Source organism: Drosophila suzukii, unplaced genomic scaffold (assembly GCF_043229965.1).
Source record: "Drosophila suzukii unplaced genomic scaffold, CBGP_Dsuzu_IsoJpt1.0 scf_12, whole genome shotgun sequence".
Classification (NCBI taxonomy): domain Eukaryota; kingdom Metazoa; phylum Arthropoda; class Insecta; order Diptera; family Drosophilidae; genus Drosophila; species Drosophila suzukii.
Genome location: NW_027255899.1, coordinates 1,302,691 through 1,324,430, shown reverse-complemented (window position 1 = coordinate 1,324,430; position 21,740 = coordinate 1,302,691). Strand labels below are relative to the sequence as shown.

The following is a 21,740-nucleotide window of genomic DNA, read 5'->3' as shown; positions in this document are numbered from 1 at the left end:
CGATGCTTCGTCTATCTGTTTGCAGCTGCGGCAGAAGTCGTGGTTACTTAGACCCAGCCTTAGCGCATGAGTCCCTATAAGACAGTGGCCCGTGAGGGCATTTAGGAGAGTGGCGATGTCCTCCCTGCTACATTGTAGGAGAGTTTTTGTTCTTTTCGAGTTGGAGTTTGGCCATGTGAGTCTAGAATTGTGGCATGTTGAGATTGAGGTTCAACGGTTGTTGGAAAGTGTATACAATCTCTGCCTGAGGTGGAGCTTGCAGGCAGCCATGGGCATACCTACCGTGTCCTTATCACGAAGAATATCGGCGGTTGTCCCCTGTCTTGCTAGCTCGTCTGCTATGCAGTTGCCCTCAATATTGCGGTGTCCAGGCACCCAGATGAGGTTGATTCTCAGATGAGTGGCCATCTCGTTAAGAGATTTTTTTTTGAGCTCGTTGTGAAGGAGTCGAGGGCCCTGAGGGCTGCTTGACTATCCGAGAAGATGAATTTATCTATGTCTTGATGTACAGACGTGTTCAGGTGGGTAATGGCTTCCTGAATTGCCATGACTTCCGCTTGGAAAACACTACAGTGGTCTGGTAGGCGGAATGAGACTTTTATGTCTAGTTCGGGGGAAAAGACTCCCCCACCTGTTTTGGAGTTAAGCGTGGAGCCGTCCGTGTATATGTTGACAGCGTTTACGAATTGATGTGGGAGGTTGTCCCAGTCTGTACGGGTGGGTATGTAGATCTTGTATCTTCTTTCGAAGTTGACTATGGGTGGGACGTAGTCTGTATTACGTGGTAGGGGTGAATGTTTTGATAGGATATTGGAGTGACCCGTGGAGCCTGTTGTCCATGCCGCTGCTTCGCGGAGCCTCAGCGCTGTTGCAGATGTCCAGCTTTTGGCAAGTAGGTCCAGGGGTTGGAGATCGAGAATTGTGTTTAGTGCCTCAGTGGCGGTAGTGCGAAGCGCCCCACTGTTGCAGAGCTCTGCGCTTCTTTGGATCTTGTGAAGGATCCGGAGGTTGCAGTTCTTATCTAGAGAAGGCCACCAAACGATGTTTCCGTAGAGGAGAATGGGTTTGACTATTGCAGTATATAGCCAGTGAACTATCATGGGGGAGAAACCCCACTTCCTCCCTATGGCTTTTTTACAAGCGAAGAGGGCTATGGCCGCTTTGCGTGTGCGATCTAGGATGTTATCTGTCCAGAGGAGCTTTTTGTCAAGGATGACACCTAGGTACCTTGCTTGGTTGCTAAAGGTTAGGCGCGTTTGGTGTAGTTTTGGAGGAACTAGAATTGGTACCTTATACTTCCTTGTAAAGAGAACTAGTTCGGTCTTTTCTGGGTTAACTCCCAGTCCACAGCCAGCCGTCCACCGGGAGAGGGTGGATAAGGCTGTCTCCATTAGATTGCAAAGGGTTTGCGGGAATTTGCCCTGCAGTAGGATAACCACGTCATCCGCGTAGGCTACCACTTTTGTGCCCGCCTCTTCTAGAAGTGATAGCAGTTTGTTGACCACTAAAACCCATAGAAGAGGTGAAAGTACGCCCCCTTGTGGGGTTCCTCTGCTGACTTTCCTGGTCGAGTGGGCCGATTCCATAGTGGAGTACACTTCTCTACTGGTTAGCATGGTGTGTATGAGTCCCACGATGGGCCGCTCAATGCCAAGTTCAGTAAGAGCACCAGTAATCGCCGTTGGGGTGACGTTGTTAAAGGCGCCTTCTATGTCTAGAAACGCTGAAAGAGTATACCTTATTGCGGAAGCCTCTCTCTGTACTGTACACTAAAGAGTGGAGGGCGGTATCGGTTGATCGACCCTTACGGTACGCATGCTGTGCGTCAGAAAGTAGGCTATGGTCGATGGTTAGTCTGATATGGGTGTCAATTAGCCTTTCCAGGGTCTTCAACAAGAAGGAAGAGAGACTAATCGGGCGGAAGTCCTTTGGGTTGGTGTGGGAGGGCTGGCCGACTTTCGGTATAAAAATTACCTTAACGTCCAGCCACCTTGTTGGAATATGGTTTAGAGCAAGGCAACCGTGGAAGATGGCTGTCAGCCAGGGAAGGGACATATCTAGTGTCCGTTATAGCTGGGCCGGGAAGAACCCATCTGGGCCAGGTGATTTGAAGGGCTTAAAAGAGTTAACAGCCCACTGAATGCGGCCAGGGTTTGAAATGTTGTCAATACTCTGGTCGTCTAAATTCTCCTCTATGTGGCGGTCCTCCACTACATGGGTGTTCTTAGGGAAGTGGGTGCCTAACAGTAGTTCAAGGGTTCCCTGACTGTTTTCCGTCCAGCTATCAGCATTGGTTTTAAGATAGCCAATGGTTGCTGGAGCTTTAGCTAGAATTCTTCTGAGTCTGGATGCCTCCGCAGTAGATTCTATGCTACTGCTGAAGTTAGCCCAAGCTCTTCGTTTTGATATTCTAATTTCCTTTTTGTATAGGCATAGTTTTGTATGGTATAAATTCCAGGAAGATTCGCAATTGTTGTATTTAGCTCTATTGAAGTAAGTTCTGCACTCTCTTTTAAGGTTCGCCAGGGTTGCGTTCCACAAAGGGGGTTTTTGCTTTCTTTGGACTGTTCTGCTTGGGCAAGGCCTTTTTAAGGCCTCACCGCAGATATCAGTAAAAGTGTTAACTAGGCTATCTAATTCATGACGGTTGCGTATGTGTGTCGGTGGAGCGTGTAGGTTCCTGTTGAGGAGATTTTTGTAATATTCCCAGTTGGTTAATCTTAGATTAGTGATGTTCTCGGCGGGAGGACAGTCTAGACTTATTGTAAATTCTATGTATCAGTGGGCTGAGAATGAGTGTTCGATCCCCACCTTCCACGCTTCTATCTGGCTAAGTAGGGGATCATATATTAGTGTTATGTCTAATACTTCCCTCCTATTTCTAGTTGGGTCATTACCCTTGTTGCAAATGAATAGATTTGATTGAAGGAGATAGTCGTAGAGTACCTCACCCCTCTCGTTGGTGTTTGTACTTCCCCAATTTTGTGTGGTGTGAGTTAGCGTCCCCACCCAGGATGAGTTCCTTAGATGAATGAGTGCGTATGAGTTGTTGTTTAGTGGTGTTTGGTAGTGGCCCTTCGTAGTCGTGAGCCAGATAGAATGATGGTATAGTGTGTTCGTTTAGCTGCAGTCAGACCGTGGTGAGGTCACCTTCGCTAAACTGTGGAATAAGAAATGTATTAAAGTGTGTCTTTGTAAGAATGCCAGTTCTGGTTTTACCCTTGTCCTTGGTGTAAAATAGCTTGTATAGGGGGGTTGATAAGCCACAGATGTTGTTACCAACAATCCATGGCTCTTGAATGAGGACTACGTCTATGTTGCCTGTTGCCAGGCGGGTGAGGAGGGCAGTGGATGATGCCTTGCTGTGGTGCAGGTTAATTTGCAGAAACTGCACCATCTTTTGGACTGAGGTCGGGCTGGGTACCCTCCGCTTCCTCCGCTATGTCCTGGAGAACAGAGCGCCCTGGTCGGATTGTGTCCTGGGTGCACAGCCGCTTCAGGCTCTCAGTCAGCTCCGAGTCGGTTGACACGTAGCCGGTGAGGGTGGCCTCTTCATGATCTAGTTCGTCGTCGCTCGGGGGTTCGTACGACGCACAGGCAGCCAGGTTGTCTGCCGCTGACTTATCGGTGTCGTATATACGTAGCTGCACCTTATCGAACCCGTAGTTCACCCGGTGTTGTTGGGCTGCGAGCGGCTCCAAGCAGGCCTGGTTCAGAAGGATAACCACGTTCATGGTGACGCACTCGGTTTTCTCCACCTTGACCACCTTCCAACCGTCTGTTGGAAGTTGGGGGTTGAACCTGGTCAGCAGACTGAGTATAGCCTCCGATGGTTCTGACGGCAGCCACACCCTCGCTCTCGGTCGAGACGGGATGTCTGCAGCCTCACAAACTGCCAGCTGTGCCCCGGGGTAGACCTCGCCGACCTTGTTGATTGCAGCCTTGTAGAGTGCTGCCGATCTCTCGTCTTCGCAGGCGATCAACTTTACATTGCCCTGGTATCACCCTGCATCTGTGCAATCGGGTGGCGGGCCTGGGTTTTTGTCCAGCACCGTCTAACCAGACCCCATTGGTTTCTTGGGATCCTTCCGCCTTCATCGCTCTAGTCGATGACACCAATGATCTTCCGATCCTTTACCACTTCCGCAAAGGATCTCGACCATGTGCCGCGGTTGGTTACCTTAGCCTTCTGGCTCGCTGGTTGAGCTGACTCCATCGACCTCTCTCGCTTGTTGCTGTTGCTGGTAGTCATAGCGATGTCGAAGTCTGGGATAACTGCCTTTGCCCAGGCTATGTCCTCTTGGATTTTCAGGTAATCCAATTTTGACGTCTGATCCTCACGTATCGGATTGGTGGCCAGCCGTTTGAGGATCCTAAAAGCCTTCTTTCGTTCAAGAGGTCCTGCCTGGTTAGGTGGTATCCTCTTAAACTCCTTTGCCCTGGTACTCACCACGAGACCGGCTTTAGCGCTCCCCTCAGGTTGGAGTGGCTGGTTAGCCACACCTACGCTGGTGGGAGGCTTGGGCTTGTCGCTATGGCGAGTTGGGCTTAGCCGGCTGCGTTGTTCGCTGGCCTTGGCAGGGGTAGACGTCAAATGGACTGGGGTGGTTGGAGCCGTGATCATGCTCTTTCTATCGTCGTTGGTTACGACTTCCGACTCCGATAAAAAGTAAAATTAACAAAATTTGGTTTCTTTATATATATAAAGACAGATTAATTAAATAACGAAAAGCACAGAAAGAAAAGAAGAATTAATTATTAAATATGGAATGGCAACAAATTCTTGCCATCATACAAGACATTAAGACGAAATTTGATAAGTCATATAAATGTCCCGCCCAGAACAGAAATATTCTTATTGACACGATCAGTAAACATGCAAAAATACTAGTTGAATATTTTAATGAAGCAAGAACATTAATACACAATAACAGGAAAAAACTTAATCAATCACACTGGTCATTGGTATTTAAATTATTGGTCAGACCTGGATCAAATTTAGTATCAGTTCAAAGGAGGTACAATTTAGATATATCCATCCCGACAATCTTAAACACCCCTTTGACACTTAGAATTAGTGAAGAGTTAGATTCAATAGACCAAGTAGATACAGATTTACCAGAAGAAGACGAATCGGAAAGTAATACTAACCAAGTCGTTAAACAAAAGGATTTACATGACTTAAGGAATACCCGCGGTAATAAACGCACCAGAATAATCTGAAAATTATTATTAATTTATTGAGTTTATAAAAACATCATCTAGAATCATACTGGATTTCAGCGGTAAAGCCGAAAACCTGAGTAGTTTCATTGATGCATTAGAAATTATAAAAACAATACAGGGAGCACAAGAAACATAAGCTGTGTCATTAATAAAAACAATGCTTAAAGGGCCAGCTAGAAATAGAATAAGCAATGAGAATACGGTTGATCAAAAAATCACCAGGCTCAGAGCTAATGTAAACGGTCAGTCAGTTGTCAATATTTCCACAAGATTACTAAACTTTACACAGAGGAACAAGACACCTAACATATATACACAAGAAGTAGAAAAATTAGCTAAGTCCTTAGAAGAAGCATGAATAATTAATAAAAGATGGTATAGCCGAGCCATCTATATCTGAATATAATAGCCCAGAGTAGTGGGCTCCCTAAGAAATCACTCCCAAATTTGAACGAGAAAAAATGGCGTCTAGTAGTGAATTATCGGAAAATAAATAAAACACTTCGTGCAGATAAATATCCATAACCTAGAATAGAGGAAATACTAGATCAATTAAGAAGACCGAAATATTTTTCGTGACTAGAAAACACAACCTTAAATGAAACCCAGAGAAATGTTCATTCTCCATGCAAGAGGTAACATTCTTCGGTCATAAATGCACAGACCATGGCATCCTTCCGGATAATAAAAAATATGATGTAATTAAAGCACCAACAGATGCTGATAATACCTTTCGTCGCTTTTTGTAACTATTGTAGAAGATTCTTTCATAATGTAATAGTAATTTAGACACTTTATTTGTTGTTTTAAATGATTTTTATTTCCTGGTTCTTCACATGCGTGTGTTCTTGGCACAGTTCCGACGATAAAGTGTTTTTTCTCATCCGCGTTTCAAAGTTGCCACACATTTTTTACGTTCTGCGTTGCCAAATCGCATACTTCAATTTAGTATTTTATATACTGTACATAGTTTTACAATAAATACTTAATCTATGTTGTTTATATGTTTATCTTATAATCTAATTTTAAATATTGGTTGTTGTTTAAGATATTAACAAAGAATTATCTAACAGTTCGGCCATCCTGACATTTAGTCGACTCGATTAAATCTCTATCTAAATTTTCCGTTTTCTTAAATTGTATCTTGGATAATTCTTTTGTGTCCTGTTATTTTCAACATTTTTGCAATACATATTATTGCTTTTAACCTCTGACCTCGTTTCATTGTATTCTTTTTCTTTAATTTGGTTTTGCATTTAAACTTCCTTTCCTTGCTTTTCAATATCATCGTCTGAGTCTTGCTTTTCAATTTCATCGTCTAAATATTGCTGTTCAATTTCATCGTCTAAATCTTGCTTTTCAATTTCATCGTCTAAATTTATCGTTTCGCATTCTATGCATAACTTCATATTCGCCGCTTCCCATATTCCTTTATAAGGTACTTGTGATAGTTGAAATCCTTCGACATCTGATATTGCATATCTATCATTTTCTAAAGCCTCATGAACCTTGTACGGACCTTTATATTTCGGTATTATCTTCTTCCATGCCCCTGGTACACTAACAAAATTTTTCAAAACAACGTAGTCAACTCTTTTAAATTTTTTAATAATTCTACCCTTATTTTAAATTTGTTCATTGTATTTTTGACTATTTATTATTTTATTGCTTGCATTGTTTCTTATCTCAATAAGATTTGTTTCTCGATTCCATTCGTCCAACTCTTCTTTTAAGAAGTCGATTACTACTCCTCTTTGGCTTACACCAAATAGTAACTCGCTTGCTGTTGTTCCAGCACTTTTTTGTGACGTGTTGTTTAAAGCAAACTCTATTTCTGGTAGTACATTGTCTAAAGTTTTCTCTGTTCCTGCACTCGTTAATTTGGCTAACATTGGTCCGAGACACCTATTTATGCGTTCCACTTGCCCATTTGCTTGGGGGGAACCGGTGGCTACAATTATATATTTTATATTATGGGTTTTCAGAAAGTCTTCATAGTCTTTTGAAGTGAATGCGGTACCCCGATCTGAAACTATAACCTTAGGACGACTATAAGAAGTAAAGATATTTGATAAACATTTTGTTGCACTTTTAGAATCAGTTGATTTAGTTTTATACAGTTTAACAAATTTTGAAAATCCATCAACCGCTAGTAAAACATGTTTGTTTTGTCCGTTTTTAACTTTTACGGGGCCGAAATGATCTACATGTACTATGTCAAATGGTTTGTCACCCTTTGGTATACTGTGTAATAAACCTTCTCGTTTCACACATTAAGATGAAAATGTTATACATTTTAAACAGTTATGTATGTGTTGTTTAATTTTATAAGATAATTTAGGAAACCAATAAGATCTCATTATAGCATTGCATACTTTTTCATAACCTCTGTGTCCCATGTTGTCATGATATATCGTTAAAATATTTATTTCCATGTTTGCTGGTACATAAAATAAAATATTACCTTTAAATTTTCGATAAACAAGACCATTTCTCATTTCAAACGCATTACTTTCTTCTTTCTCTATTTTTTGACGTATTTCATGGATAGCACTGTCTTTGTTTTGGCAATTTGAAAGGGTTTGTTCCAACGTGTTTTCTTATAAAACCAATATTTTCGAAATTCTACTAAAAGCATCGACATGCTGCATTTTGATACCATTACGGTGTTTAATATCGTAATCAAAGTATTCTAATTCAAGCGCCCATCTAGCAATTCTTGGGTTTATTTCTCTTTTATTTAATGTTAAAGACAATGAATTACAATCCGTAATTATTTTGAATTTCTTTCCCTGTAAGTATATTTTGAACCTTCTTAAAGCATATATTATAGCAAGCGTTTCTAGCTCAAAGCTATGATATCTTGATTCGTAATCTGTCGTTTGTTTTGAGAAGAAAAATATTGGATGCATTTTATTGTCGTCTTTTCCTTGCATTAATATTGAACTAGCGTCGCAATGTAGTTCTGTTTCATGTTTTGGATCGTATATAGAAAGGATTGGAGCATTTATTAACATGTTCTTCAGGTTTTCGAAATACTGAATTTTATCTTCACCAAACTCGAACTTGGCATACGTTTTAATGATATTATAAAGTGGTTTTGCTTTAATGGAAAATTCTTTTATAAACTTTCAGTATCTATTAAAAGCGGTTGCGGAGGTTTTTTAGGCGGTTTTAAATGTATTTTGTATGAGTTGTTATACCCGTTACTCGTAGAGTAAAAGGGTATACTAGATTCGTCGGAAAGTATGTAACAGGCCGAAGGAAGCGTTTCCGACCCCATAAAGTATATATATTCTTGATCAGGATCACTAGCCGAGTCGATCTAGCCATGTCCGTCTGTCCGTCTGTCCGTCTGTCTGTCCGGATGAACGCTGAGATCTCGGAAACTATGAGGGCTAGGCTATTGAGATTTGGCGTAAAGATTCCTGAGCTTCTTACGCAGCGCAAGTTTGTTTCAGTAGACTGCCACGCCCACTCTAACGCCCACAAACCGCCCGAAACTGTAACTTCTACAGTTTTGATGCTAGATAGAAAATTTTAACTGAAATGTATTGTTCTCATCAATACCTATCGATTGACTTAAAAAAAAATTTGCCACGCCCACTTTAACGCCCACAAACCGCGAAAACCTGTGACGCCCACAATTTGCATGCTAGATAAAAAATTTTAACTGAAATGTATTGGTGTCGTCAATACCTATCGATTGATCCAAAAATAAATTTGCCACGCCCACTCTAACGCCCATAACGCTTAAATCTGTCTACCGCCGGTAGGTGGCGCATTTTAATCTCGCTTTGCTGCTTGCATATCTCCATTTCCCTTTGAGTAACGGGTATCTGATAGTCGAGGTACTCGACTATAGCGTTCTTCCTTGTTTTTAATTGCAAGCGTATACTCATCCCATAATCAGTGTGTTTGGTATTCCACGAAACCCTCCCGTTTTATTGCATTTCAAATATTGTGACCCCTCGTTATCTTCTGAGAATGAGCAGGAGAAAGTGAACGTGCTTACTCACGAACCCGAATCTCACCCCCTACCCTCGAGTCCTTGCTGATGACTGCTTGTGCGCGAAGGTGTGAAATTTTAATTTGTGATGGAGTATACTATTTACGGTATCGGAGGTCATCGTCGTTTTTTGCCTTTCTCAGTCGAGTAGTGGGAATATACGGGAGCGGCGGTTTTCGCAGCGGAGGTTTGGACGCTGCCGAGACTGCCGCTGCGATGACCGCCGCTGCGGTCTTATACTCTAGTTTTTCTTATATGTTATACGATTCCTTTTCAGGAGTGTGTCTAGGAAAAATGAGCTGAAGAATCACTTTAATGTTCAAGTTGTATAAGACTTATAGGATCACTTTTCAGGGCTGAGGATATCGAAATTGTTTGTGTCTACGACAAAGTTAGACGGGTGTGTATAGACAAACAAGGAAGAACGCTATAGTCGAGTACCTCGACTATCAGATACCCGTTACTCAAAGGAAGGCAGCAAAGCGAAATTAAAATGCGCCACCTACCGGCGGTAGACAGATTTAAGCGTTATGGGCGTTAGAGTGGGCGTGGCAAAATTATTTTTGGATCAATCGATAGGTATTGACGACACCAAAACATTTCAGTTAAAATTTTTTATCTAGCATGCAAATTGTGGGCGCCACAGGTTTTCGCGGTTTGTGGGCGTTTAAGTGGGCGTGGCAAACTTTTTTTAGGTCAATCGATAGGTATTGATGAGAACAATATATTTCAGTTAAAATTTTCTATCTAGCATCAAAACTGTAGGAGTTACAGTTTTGGGCGGTTTGTGGGCGTTAGAGTGGGCGTGGCAGTCCACTGAAACAAACTTGCGCTGCGTAAGAAGCTCAGGAATCTGTACGCCAAATCTCAATAGCCTAGCTCTCATAGTTTCCGAGATCTCAGCGTTCATCCGGACAGACAGACGGACAGACGGTCAGACGGACAGACGGACAGACGGACAGACGGACATGGCTAGATCGACTCGGCTAGTGATCCTGATCAAGAATATATATACTTTATGGGGTCGGAAACGCTTCCTTCTGCCTGTTACATACTTTCCGACGAATCTAATATACCCTTTTACTCTACGAGTAACGGGTATAATTAGCTAGTGGGATCACTTTAAGGTTTATGTTTTAAATTTCTGATTGGGAACACTTTTCAGGGTTTATACCTAGAGGCCACCCAATAATATTTATGTATAGGATAAGAAGTTTAGTTTTATGAATTTCTTAAAACGATGCACTGAAGCGGAAAATTGTACCGAATTTCAAATGCTGCCTCCTCCCGTATATTCCCACTAATCGAAACGACGATGACCTCCGATACCGTAAATAGTATACCCCCTCACTACAAAAAAAAAAAAATTTGTTATCATTGGAAAGCAATTTCCAATGGTATAATTTTCTCTGTTCTAAAATAAAAGCTGCACATTTTGAACAAAATTAAAATTTCACACCTTCGCGCACAAGCAGTCATGAGCAATGACTCGTGGGTAGGGGGTGAGATTCGGGTTCGTGGGTACGCACGTTCACTTTCTCCTGCTCATTCTCAGAAGATAACGAGGGGTCACAATATTTGAAATCCAATAAAACGGGGGGGTTCCTTGGAAAACCAAACACACTGATTATGGGATGAGTATACGCTTGCAATTAAAAACAAGGAAGAACGCTATAGTCGAGTACCTCGACTATCAGATACCCGTTACTCAAAGGGAAATGGAGATATGCAAGCAGCAAAGCGAGATTAAAATGCGTCACCTACCGGCGGTAGACAGATTTAAGCGTTATGGGCGTTAGAGTGGGCGTGGCAAATTTATTTTTGGATCAATCGATAGGTATTGACGACACCAATACATTTCAGTTAAAATTTTTTATCTAGCATGCAAATTGTGGGCGTCACAGGTTTTCGCGGTTTGTGGGAGTTTAAGTGGGCGTGGCAAACTTTTTTTTAGGTCAATCGATAGGTATTGATGGGAATAATACATTTCAGTTAAAAGTTTCTATCTAGCATCAAAACTGTAGGAGTTACAGTTTTGGGCGGTTTATGGGCGTTAGAGTGGGCGTGGCAGTCTACTGAAACAAACTTGCGCTGCGTAAGAACCTTAGGAATCTGTACGCCAAATCTCAATAGCCTAGCTCTCATAGTTTCCGAGATCTCAGCGTTCATCCGGACAGACAGACGGACAGACGGACAGACGGACATAGCTAGATCGACTCGGCTAGTGATCCTGATCAAGAATATATATACTTTATGGGGTCGGAAACGCTTCCTTCTGCCTGTTACATACTTTCCGACGAATCTAGTATACCCTTTTACTCTACGAGTAACGGGTATAACAACTCATACAAAATACATTTAAAACCGCATAATAAACCTCCGCAACTCCTTTTAATAGCTACTCTTAGCTTAAGGCTTAGGAAATTCGAATGGTTGCATCGCGACATCTTATGCCAATGCTGGCCCGACCTTAACTGACCATTTATTTATATCTTGCTTACACAGAGATTGCCTTTCCTTAACCTATGTCGAAGTTGTACACCTTCGATATTTACCTACATCCTAACCCCTCCTACACCACGTTCACACCCGGTAACTTGTTATCAATCCTTGTGTTCGTTTTCCTTCTAATAACCATTCTACTGGGGTATTGGGCTGCTTCTTATGTTCGAGAACCAATCGGATTGGTTCTAGGAGTACAACATGCCTGTATGCACTCCCTGTAGATGTCAACCTGTTAAGTGAACATTCTAGACTATAAAAATGACACCACTCAAATTGCTCAGGATCAGTTCTTCAAATGCCTCAGTACTGTATTCTAATAAAATAATTAGATCCACATCGGTCCTTGTAATCGCGCCTAACAATTCTACTCGTGCTTTTTACCTTTTTAACGAGTGGGTGAAAATTGTTAACAACATTACAACCTATATCAATATATTTTTTGAATAAAATAATTAAAACTTAAACCCTAAAAATGGAGTCATTCATTGCTTGTGATTTGTGTACCAAAAATGTGGAGATAAGTGAGTTTGAGTTTGATCAGTGCTCAAGGCCTCGGAATGCCTTCGAGGTTTAAATGTGCAAATCAAAAATAAGGTGTGACTTATACTCTACCTTAGTTCATAATTATGAATTTGACGAGCCCTATCAAAATTGTAATGGATCTAAAAATGCCTTCAATATTTTAATGAATGTTGAAAAACGGCAACCACAAAACAGAACCCAAAATCATCTGGACGATCGTCCCACAACATCATCAAATGCTCTCGGATGAGAATGGATGAGGGTAAGGAAGTACTCAACCAAGAAAAAAAAGCTAAGATTAGCGAAAATAAAAAGGATTTAAAATTAGAACTTTTATGCCCTACTTGTGGTGATAAATATCTTGCAACAAAGGAAAGTCAACACACATTGACCGATAAGCATAAAAATGCATCAGCCGGAGAAGGAAAAAATAATGAAAATATAATTCTTCTTAACTCACAAACTATTTTTCCTGTAAAACCATATCGAATCAATAGTACGGTCCAAAACACTATTGATTAAAAAGATTTTTATCAGCATTGCCAAAAAAATATAATTGAAATTATAAAGCATTGCATGATAGAATATAGAGCCATTAAATTCAACCTAAGAGTTTATGGTACCTATATTAAACAAACAGACGAAGGAGTTACTGTTGAAACAACAAAACATTTTGGGACTGCGTATAAGTCTGTATACCAAAATGAAAACATTGTCGATGAACCAAATATGGCAATAGATAGCTTATTAGCATCGAGCAGTGAGTTTCAAGAAAAGGACTCTGGTTGGGAAACAAAAAATTTCAATTATTTTGAAATCACTATAATCAAGCTAGAAAACATTCCTGCTGGCGGATACATAAAGGCCCCGAAGAATAAAAGACCCCGAAATGCACTTATAAACGTACAGAATACTGACGTATTTTGTTTCAAATGGTGCATACTGGCATTCATAGCTAATAAAACTCATGAGAATGATACCTTAACAACAGCAAAGCAAAAAAAATATTCTCGAGGGAAAATGACAAAGCCCACAACTTAACACATTAATATTAATAACGAAATAATTGTATATGACGGAATAAGATTGGATTTTTCAGGAATCGAGTTTCCAATAACGAATAAAGGGATTATTCATTTCGAGAAAAATAATAAAGATATTAGTATAAATGTTTATGAGATCGATGCTGATGGTGACAAAATTATCGGTCCAACGTTTAGAACTAAATGTATTCGAACTAACCACATCAATATATTAGGAATAAATAACGTAAACCAAGAAAGTATGCATTACGCTTACATTACAAGTGTAAAAAGATTATGCTACTCACAGCATTCCAAGGCCAAATCAGAAGGATATTTTTGTGATAACTGTCTACAGTTTTTCACAGTTAATAATACTACCCACAACAAACTTGAATGCGGAAAAGTGGACTCGTTTTACCCGGAACCAAATACTACAACTTCATTCAAGGGCTTTCACAAAAAATTATCTCCTCCGGTGGTGATATATGCCGATATTGAGGCTGTTCTTGAAAACTATAGAACCTGCCTAAATTCGTCTTCAACGTCGTCAACAACAAAAGTGCAGAAGCATACTGCATGTGCCGTATCATTTTATATAGCACATAAATATAATCCGGATCTTAACGAATTGTGGACATATGAAGGTATGTAAAAAACAACAAATAATTCATTTCTTACTATTTTAAAAACTAATTTAAATTTTGTATAATTTAATAGGCGCTGACTGCATACAAAAATTCTGCAAATCACTCAAGGAAAAAACTACGAGCTTGTTATACCCGTTACTCGTAGAGTAAAAGGGTATACTAGATTCGTCGGAAAGTATGTAACAGGCCGAAGGAAGCGTTTCCGACCCCATAAAGTATATATATTCTTGATCAGGATCACTAGCCGAGTCGATCTAGCCATGTCCGTCTGTCCGTCTGTCCGTCTGTCCGTATGTCTGTCCGGATGAACGCTGAGATCTCGGAAACTATGAGGGCTAGGCTATTGAGATTTGGCGTAAAGATTCCTGAGCTTCTTACGCAGCGCAAGTTTGTTTCAGTAGACTGCCACGCCCACTCTAACGCCCACAAGCCGCCCGAAACTGTAACTTCTACAGTTTTGATGCTAGATAGAAAATTTTAACTGAAATGTATTGTTCTCATCAATACCTATCGATTGACCTAAAAAAAAATTTGCCACGCCCACTTTAACGCCCACAAACCGCGAAAACCTGTGACGCCCACAATTTGCATGCTAGATAAAAAATTTTAACTGAAATGTATTGGTGTCGTCAATACCTATCGATTGATCCAAAAATAAATTTGCCACGCCCACTCTAACGCCCATAACGCTTAAATCTGTCTACCGCCGGTAGGTGGCGCATTTTAATCTCGCTTTGCTGCTTGCATATCTCCATTTCCCTTTGAGTAACGGGTATCTGATAGTCGAGGTACTCGACTATAGCTTTCTTCCTTGTTTTACATGTACTGGTCGACCCCCAAAAACCCGATTGCTAGCACAATTCATGAACAGGAAGGCAATTGCTGAACGCTGACGACCTGGACAAATATTTTTATCAATTTTCTGGAAAATACGTGGGTCCCATTCATAAAAATTGTAAGCCAAAGTACAAATTAAGTGATCCCTTCTTTCCTGTAGTATTTCATAACTTATCTATATATGACATAGATTTATTCATTACTGAATTAGAAGGAGACTTAAGCCCCATACCCTGTAATAAAGAGCTTTATATAGCGCTAACGTAGACAATTAAAATAAATGCCTCAAATAGATATAAAATAAGATATATCGATTCGATTGGATTTTTAAATTCTAGCTTAGAAAAACTATCGACCTAGGACAAAGATTTTAAAATTCTAAGAACTAAATTTCAGGGAGAAAAATTTAAGCAAATGCGTAGGAAGGGTGTTTTCCCTTACGACTATTTAGATAGCTTTGAAAAATTTGAGGATACCCAGCTTCCTGACATTGATAGTTTTTACAATTCTCTCAGCGAAGAAAATTGTAGTATAGATGATTACAATTTTGCCCAAAAGGTTTGGAAAACTTTCAACTGTAATACTATAAAAGATTATATAAAACTTTATTTAGAAAGTGACGTTTTAATTTTGACAGATATTTTCAAAAATTTTAGAAAAATTTGTCAGAAAATTTATAAGCTTGACCCTATTAACTATGTTACAGCACCGTCAATATCTTGGGATGCTATGCTCAAGTATACTAATGTAAATTTAGAACTTATTCAAGTAAACCAAATAACAACCTGAGCTATATTGATGCAAATAATTTATATGGTTGGGCAATGAGTCACCGCTTTCAGGATTTAAATTTTTAAGTAATGATCAATTAGAATCGTTCGATTATAAAAATATTTCAGTTGAGGGAAATGTAGGATATATATTAGAAGTGGATTAAGAATATCCTACTTATCGGCATGACTCACATAACTACTTGCCTTTCTGTCTAGAAAACAAAGTTCCTCCAGGAGGTAAGCAGAAAAAACTTATAGCTGATTTAACGAATAAAAGCGAATAATGTTATCTACTTAAAACAGCTTCAACTTTGTATACAGCATGGTTTAATTGTAAAAAAAATACATAGAGTTTTGTCTTTTACACAATCATGCTGGTTAAAGGCTTATATTGATTTAAACACTGATCAAAGAAAACTAGCCGAAAATGATTTTGAAAAAATTTTTTTAAGTTAATGAATAATGCAGTATACGGCAAAATAATGGAGAATGTCGCCAAGCGGAGAAATATAGTATTAGTAAAACATTATAAATCAAGACAAAATTCGCCAGGCTTCAGGCAACGCATAGCTAGACATGACTTCCATAGCGTTGAGATATTTGGGACAGATCTTGCAGCGATTGAATCAACACCATCAAAAATTATGTATGATAAGCCAATATACATAGGAGTTGCTGTTTTAGAATTATCTAAATGGTTAATGTATGAATTGTATTATAATTTTCTATTACTTAAAAGTCCTTCTTCGAAAATAATTTATATGGGTACAGATTTATTTATTTTATCTTCAGAGAAAGACTTTTACGAAACTATAAAAGAAAATCCTGAACGATTCGATACCTCAACTAGAAAACCAATTTAATATAGTTCAAGCTAATAATAGGGAACCTGGAAAAATGAAGGATGAACATGCAGGTAGGGTTATTACTTCTTTTGCTGGATTTAAGGCTAAGGCATACTCTTGTTTAGTTGATAAGGAAATAAACGAAAACGAATGTATAAAAAAAATTAAAGGAGTTCAGAAATCAGTTATTAAAAAACTGAATCATGAAGATTATATAGAATGTATAAAATATAAAAAAACATTTTATGGATCCCAGCGAGTTATTCGAAGTAGGTCGCACATCCTCTATACTGAAATTATGAATAAAATAAGTCTTAATTATAAGGATGATAAGAGATATATTTTACCAGATAATTGTAATACTTTGGCTCATGGTCATTATAATATTGAACATATATTAAGTAGTAACCAAAATTAAACCCATTATTAAATAAATGTTTATATGTTTATATTATAAGAATAAAAATTTGTAAATAAATAGATAAAAAATTAAACTTGTTATTTTTGCGTTTTATTACTTTAGCAGGTCATTTACAGATATCCATGAGTTGTGGCTGGAATCGAAACCGCTTCATTTTACAAGCACTTGATTATTTTTCCTTTTTAGTATTTTCTCTACTAGGAAAGCATTTTTGTCTTTCACTTTTTGAAGTTACTCTTCATAAAATGACCCATTAATGGGGGTACGCATATGATCTTGTATTTCATATGTTACGGGGTGTGTAGACTTGACTTTTAAAACTTTAAAAACTTCTGTGGTCCAATTAGGTTCGTATCCCTTCATAAATGCTCCCTTGTATTTACTTATTCCACCAAAATAACTTCTAAAAATGTATGTTTTGGAAATATTTTTGTTATATTATATACAGATTTTAAAATAAACTCTTCATTTTTCAAGCAGACATCTATAGGCTTCATTTTAATTGTTCGGTGATATGAATTATTGTATTGATTTACGAGATAATTGATGTTACGAATCCACTTATATTTACCCTGCATACTAAACATTTTCCACATACGATTTTTTAATGTTCGATTAAAGCGTTCACATATAGAAGCCTTGAGATGCGTATAAGTATGATAATGATTTATAACAAATTTATCCATTAATTTCATAAAAGGGAAATTAAACAAGGAAGAACGCTATAGTCGAGTACATCGACTATCAGATACCCGTTACTCAGCTAAATAGAGATATGCAAGTAGCAAAACGAGATTAAAATGCGCCACCTACCGGCGGTATACAGATTTAAGCGTTATGGGCGTTAGAGTGGGCGTGGCAATTTTTTTTTTGAACCAATCGATAGATATTGACGAGACCAATACATTTCAGTTAAATTCTTTTATCTAGCATGAAAATTGTGGGCGTCACAGATTTTTGCGGTTTGTGGGCGTTAAAGTGGGCGTGGCAAACTTTTTTTTGGGTCAATCGATAGGTATTGATGAGAACAATACATTTCATTTAAAATTTTCTATCTAGCATCAAAACTGTAGGAGCCACAGTTTTGGGCGGTTTGTGGGCGTTAGAGTGGGCGTGGCACTGTACTGAAACAAACTTGCGCTGCACAGGAATCTCAGGAATCTGCGTGCCTAATCCCAGTATTGTAACTCTCATAGTTTCCGAGATCTCAGCGTTCATACGGACAGACGGACAGACCGACATGGCTAGGTCGATTCGGCTAGTGATCCTGATCAAGAATATATATACTTTATGGGGTCGGAAACGCTTCCTTCTGCCTGTTACATACTTTCCGACGAATCTAGTATACCCTTTTACTCTACGAGTAACGGGTATAAAAATTTTTTCCCTTGATCTGACTGAATATTCTCGGGTGTACTTTTACTCCTTTTGAAAACAGATTTCATTGCCTCTGCTACATCCAGGGCAGACTTTGACTAAGCTGCCTCGGCGTATGCATACTTTGAGAACGGTCAGTAAATATCTAAAACTCTTATTTTCTTTCCAATACGGTATTATTTCAACTAAATCAATTTGCCACGTGTCATTTATCCCTTTTTGAACGAACTTTCGCCGTATAAAGTTTTTTCGCGCTGCCTTATGAATTTCATCGACAACTTGTTGTTTGCTCATCTTAAGGTGTTGATTTATTAGTGTTATTTTTTATTTGATGACGATGGTTGCTTAGTCAATAATGCTTGCTTATATACAAGAACATCCCTTTTTATTTCTGTACGCATCTTTTTTGAAATTTCAAAACATATTCGTGTTAAATCTATTTGCACATCCTTATCATAGGTAACGGTCAGTAAATATCTAAAACTCTTATTTTCTTTCCAATACGGTATTATTTCAACTAAATCAATTTGCCACGTGTCATTTATCCCTTTTTGAACGAACTTTCGCCGTATAAAGTTTTTTCGCGCTGCCTTATGAATTTCATCGACAACTTGTTGTTTGCTCATCTTAAGGTGTTGATTTATTAGTGTTATTTTTTATTTGATGACGATGGTTGCTTAGTCAATAATGCTTGCTTATATACAAGAACATCCCTTTTTATTTCTGTACGCATCTTTTTTGAAATTTCAAAACATATTCGTGTTAAATCTATTTGCACATCCTTATCATAGGTACCTTCTAAATCAGATAGTTGAATATCAAATTTTTGTAAAGATACACACTTAGGAATAATATGATTATTGTAAAGATATATTACTTGCTGTCTTAATATGGAGTTCCAACATAAAAATGTAGTAAAAACAAGGAAGAACGCTATAGTCGAGTACCTCGACTATCAGATACCCGTTACTCAGATAACAAACTTTAAAATAAGTTAGCCGCGCACTTTGTTCTCTCTCCCTTGCTCTCATTTCTCGGCTCTGCTTTTGTTTCAGCCAGCGCCAAGAATGAGAAAGCAACACATAAAATAGACAAAAAACATTTATATTTATGTATGCTTGCTAAACATACACAATTTTAAGGCACATTCTGTATTTCAAAATATTTGGTTGAATAGCTTTGTTTGAAAGAATTCTATTTGCCGCGGATATTAGATTGCAATTCTTTACGTCCACACACATGCATAAATACATATGTATGTATGTATGTCGTTTTCTGGCTCTAGTGTCAAGGCTTGTCCTAACTACTTTGGTTTGAGAGCATTGGACTGAAAACGGAAAAGTTTTTTTGGGACAATCTATAGGTATTTATTAAGCTAATTCATATTCTTTGAAAGAGATAAATAAAGATGTACAGATCTTTAAAGGTTTTTGCCCGTCAATGGGACAAATGGATAAAGGGTTCATTATTCAATAGAATAAGTTAGCCGCGCACTTTGCTCTCTCTGAGCGCCGGCAGGGCTTTTTTCTTTGCCGCTAAGTTCGGCCGGCAACTACCCTTCAGTTCTGCAGTAGGGACGCGGTGACATGGCTCAAGGCAAAAAGCTTTTTTTGTGCCTAAAACGCTGTGCCGCTGTTGACGTCAGCAGAGCAGTCGGCGCAGCGTAGAAGACTGCCCACGAAAACGATCGTGCAACAAAGAGAGGCAGATATTCGGATATTTCCCTCTCTTTCTTGTCTTATAATCTGCCTGCACTCCGCGCTCGCAGAGACAAATTTCGGCTGGTCCGTTATTTTTTTTTGCGTCTCTCCGTTATGTTCGGCTAGCGACTAATATTTCGGCGGAAAAATTTTCGTGGAGAAGCGACATGTGAATGCCCTAATATTTTAGGAGCATTATTGTGTATCGAAAAAAACAACTAATATTGTTTTATAAAAGTAAACTATTTGATTATAGTAAAATTTAGTAAATTGAATTTACTTATAATGTTATATTTACTTATTATACATTCTTATTACAATATAATTTTATAGTTAAGTTATAGAAATTTAGTCCGTTAAAATTGATTTAAGTATTTAAAACATTTAAGTATTAACATTTAAAAAAAAATCGTATTGTAGTTTTTACTCAAGAAGTAAAAACTATATAGTCGGATATATTTTCCTTTAGAAAGGGTATAGGTGCAGTGGCACGCGCCAACAGCGAAGAGAAAACAAAAGAAATCTAGTAAAGGGGTGAGAAGACTTGGTGCATTCTGTTTGAGTGATTGAAAGGGAAGCATCCATTTTAATGGTGCGTAGCAGAGTTACTTTAATCGTTTAGTTAATATAATAAAGCCAGGTAAGTGCTACATTAAGTTTAAGATGTTGTGCATTGATCTTAGTTTAAAGTACGTAAATTTTGAAGGTATTCAATGGGTTCCGTTAGCCGAAAGTGGATGACGAAATGTTTTGTGCCAATAAAAATTCTGCAACAAGCTATAAAAGGTAAATATACAATTAAACAAATAAAACGCATTTTTTAAACATATGTTTTTTCAGGAGCGTTGGCCAAGGATTCAGAGGACCCGGTCAAAGGCTTAAGAACGGCGATGTCTAACGTTAAAAATAAGCTTACGAAGCAAGAAAACAGAAACAATAATTGTACAATTTTTGAAAATCTAAATAGTACCATATAATTAAAATGAATTAAAATGAAATGAATTAAATTCTATATTTTTTTAATTGAAAACTCAAGGAAAAATTCTGATTTTCACAAGTGATTCACTTGGGACGTGTCCCTTGCAAGTGATTTCACAAGTGAAAACTCAAGGAAAAATTCTGATTTTCCCAAGTGTTTCACTTGGGACGTGTCCCTTGCAAGTGATTTCACAAGTGAAAACTCAAGGAAAAATTCTGATTTTCCCAAGTGATTCACTTGGGACGAGTCACCGGCACGTGACAGGCCATACGAATAATGAGTATAAGGAACAAGTGAAATCCCGTAGGACTTCGAAAAATTTTCATTTGAATTTTCACTTGTGAAAATGCGGACATCCCATACAATTTTCTATATGGAGCGTCACTTGTTCTTCACTTGTGCAAAAGGACATGTCCCACGGGATTCACAAGGTGATTCACAAGTGAAACTTTTTTTTTGGAACTGAAGGGTATTTACATACACACACATACACGCGTAAAAACATTTTGCATTGTCTGGCTCTGACGTCATAGCTTTTTTCTTTGGAGGTTTGTGGGCGTTAGAGTGGGCGTGGCAGTCTACTGAAACAAACTTGCGCTGCGTAAGAAGCTCAGGAATCTGTACGCCAAATCTCAATAGCCTAGCTCTCATAGTTTCCGAGATCTCAGCGTTCATCCGGACAGACGGACAGACGGACAGACGGACATGGCTAGATCGACTCGGCTAGTGATCCTGATCAAGAATATATATACTTTATGGGGTCGGAAACGCTTCCTTCTGCCTGTTACATACTTTCCGACGAATCTAGTATACCCTTTTACTATACGAGTAACGGGTATAAATATGCCTAATCTTAGTAATGATCTCCAGGACT

At 38.6% G+C, this 21,740-nt stretch overlaps 1 long non-coding RNA gene across 1 annotated transcript; it reads left to right on the top strand.

Annotated features, from left to right (window-relative positions):
• The first annotated feature begins 19,727 nt into the window (after window positions 1–19,727).
• LOC139354647 (uncharacterized) lies at window positions 19,728–20,899 on the top strand. The gene is made up of 3 exons (XR_011605571.1): window positions 19,728–20,527; window positions 20,594–20,673; window positions 20,728–20,899. It is a non-coding gene; the product is annotated as an uncharacterized lncRNA (long non-coding RNA).
• The last annotated feature ends 841 nt before the right edge of the window (window positions 20,900–21,740 follow it).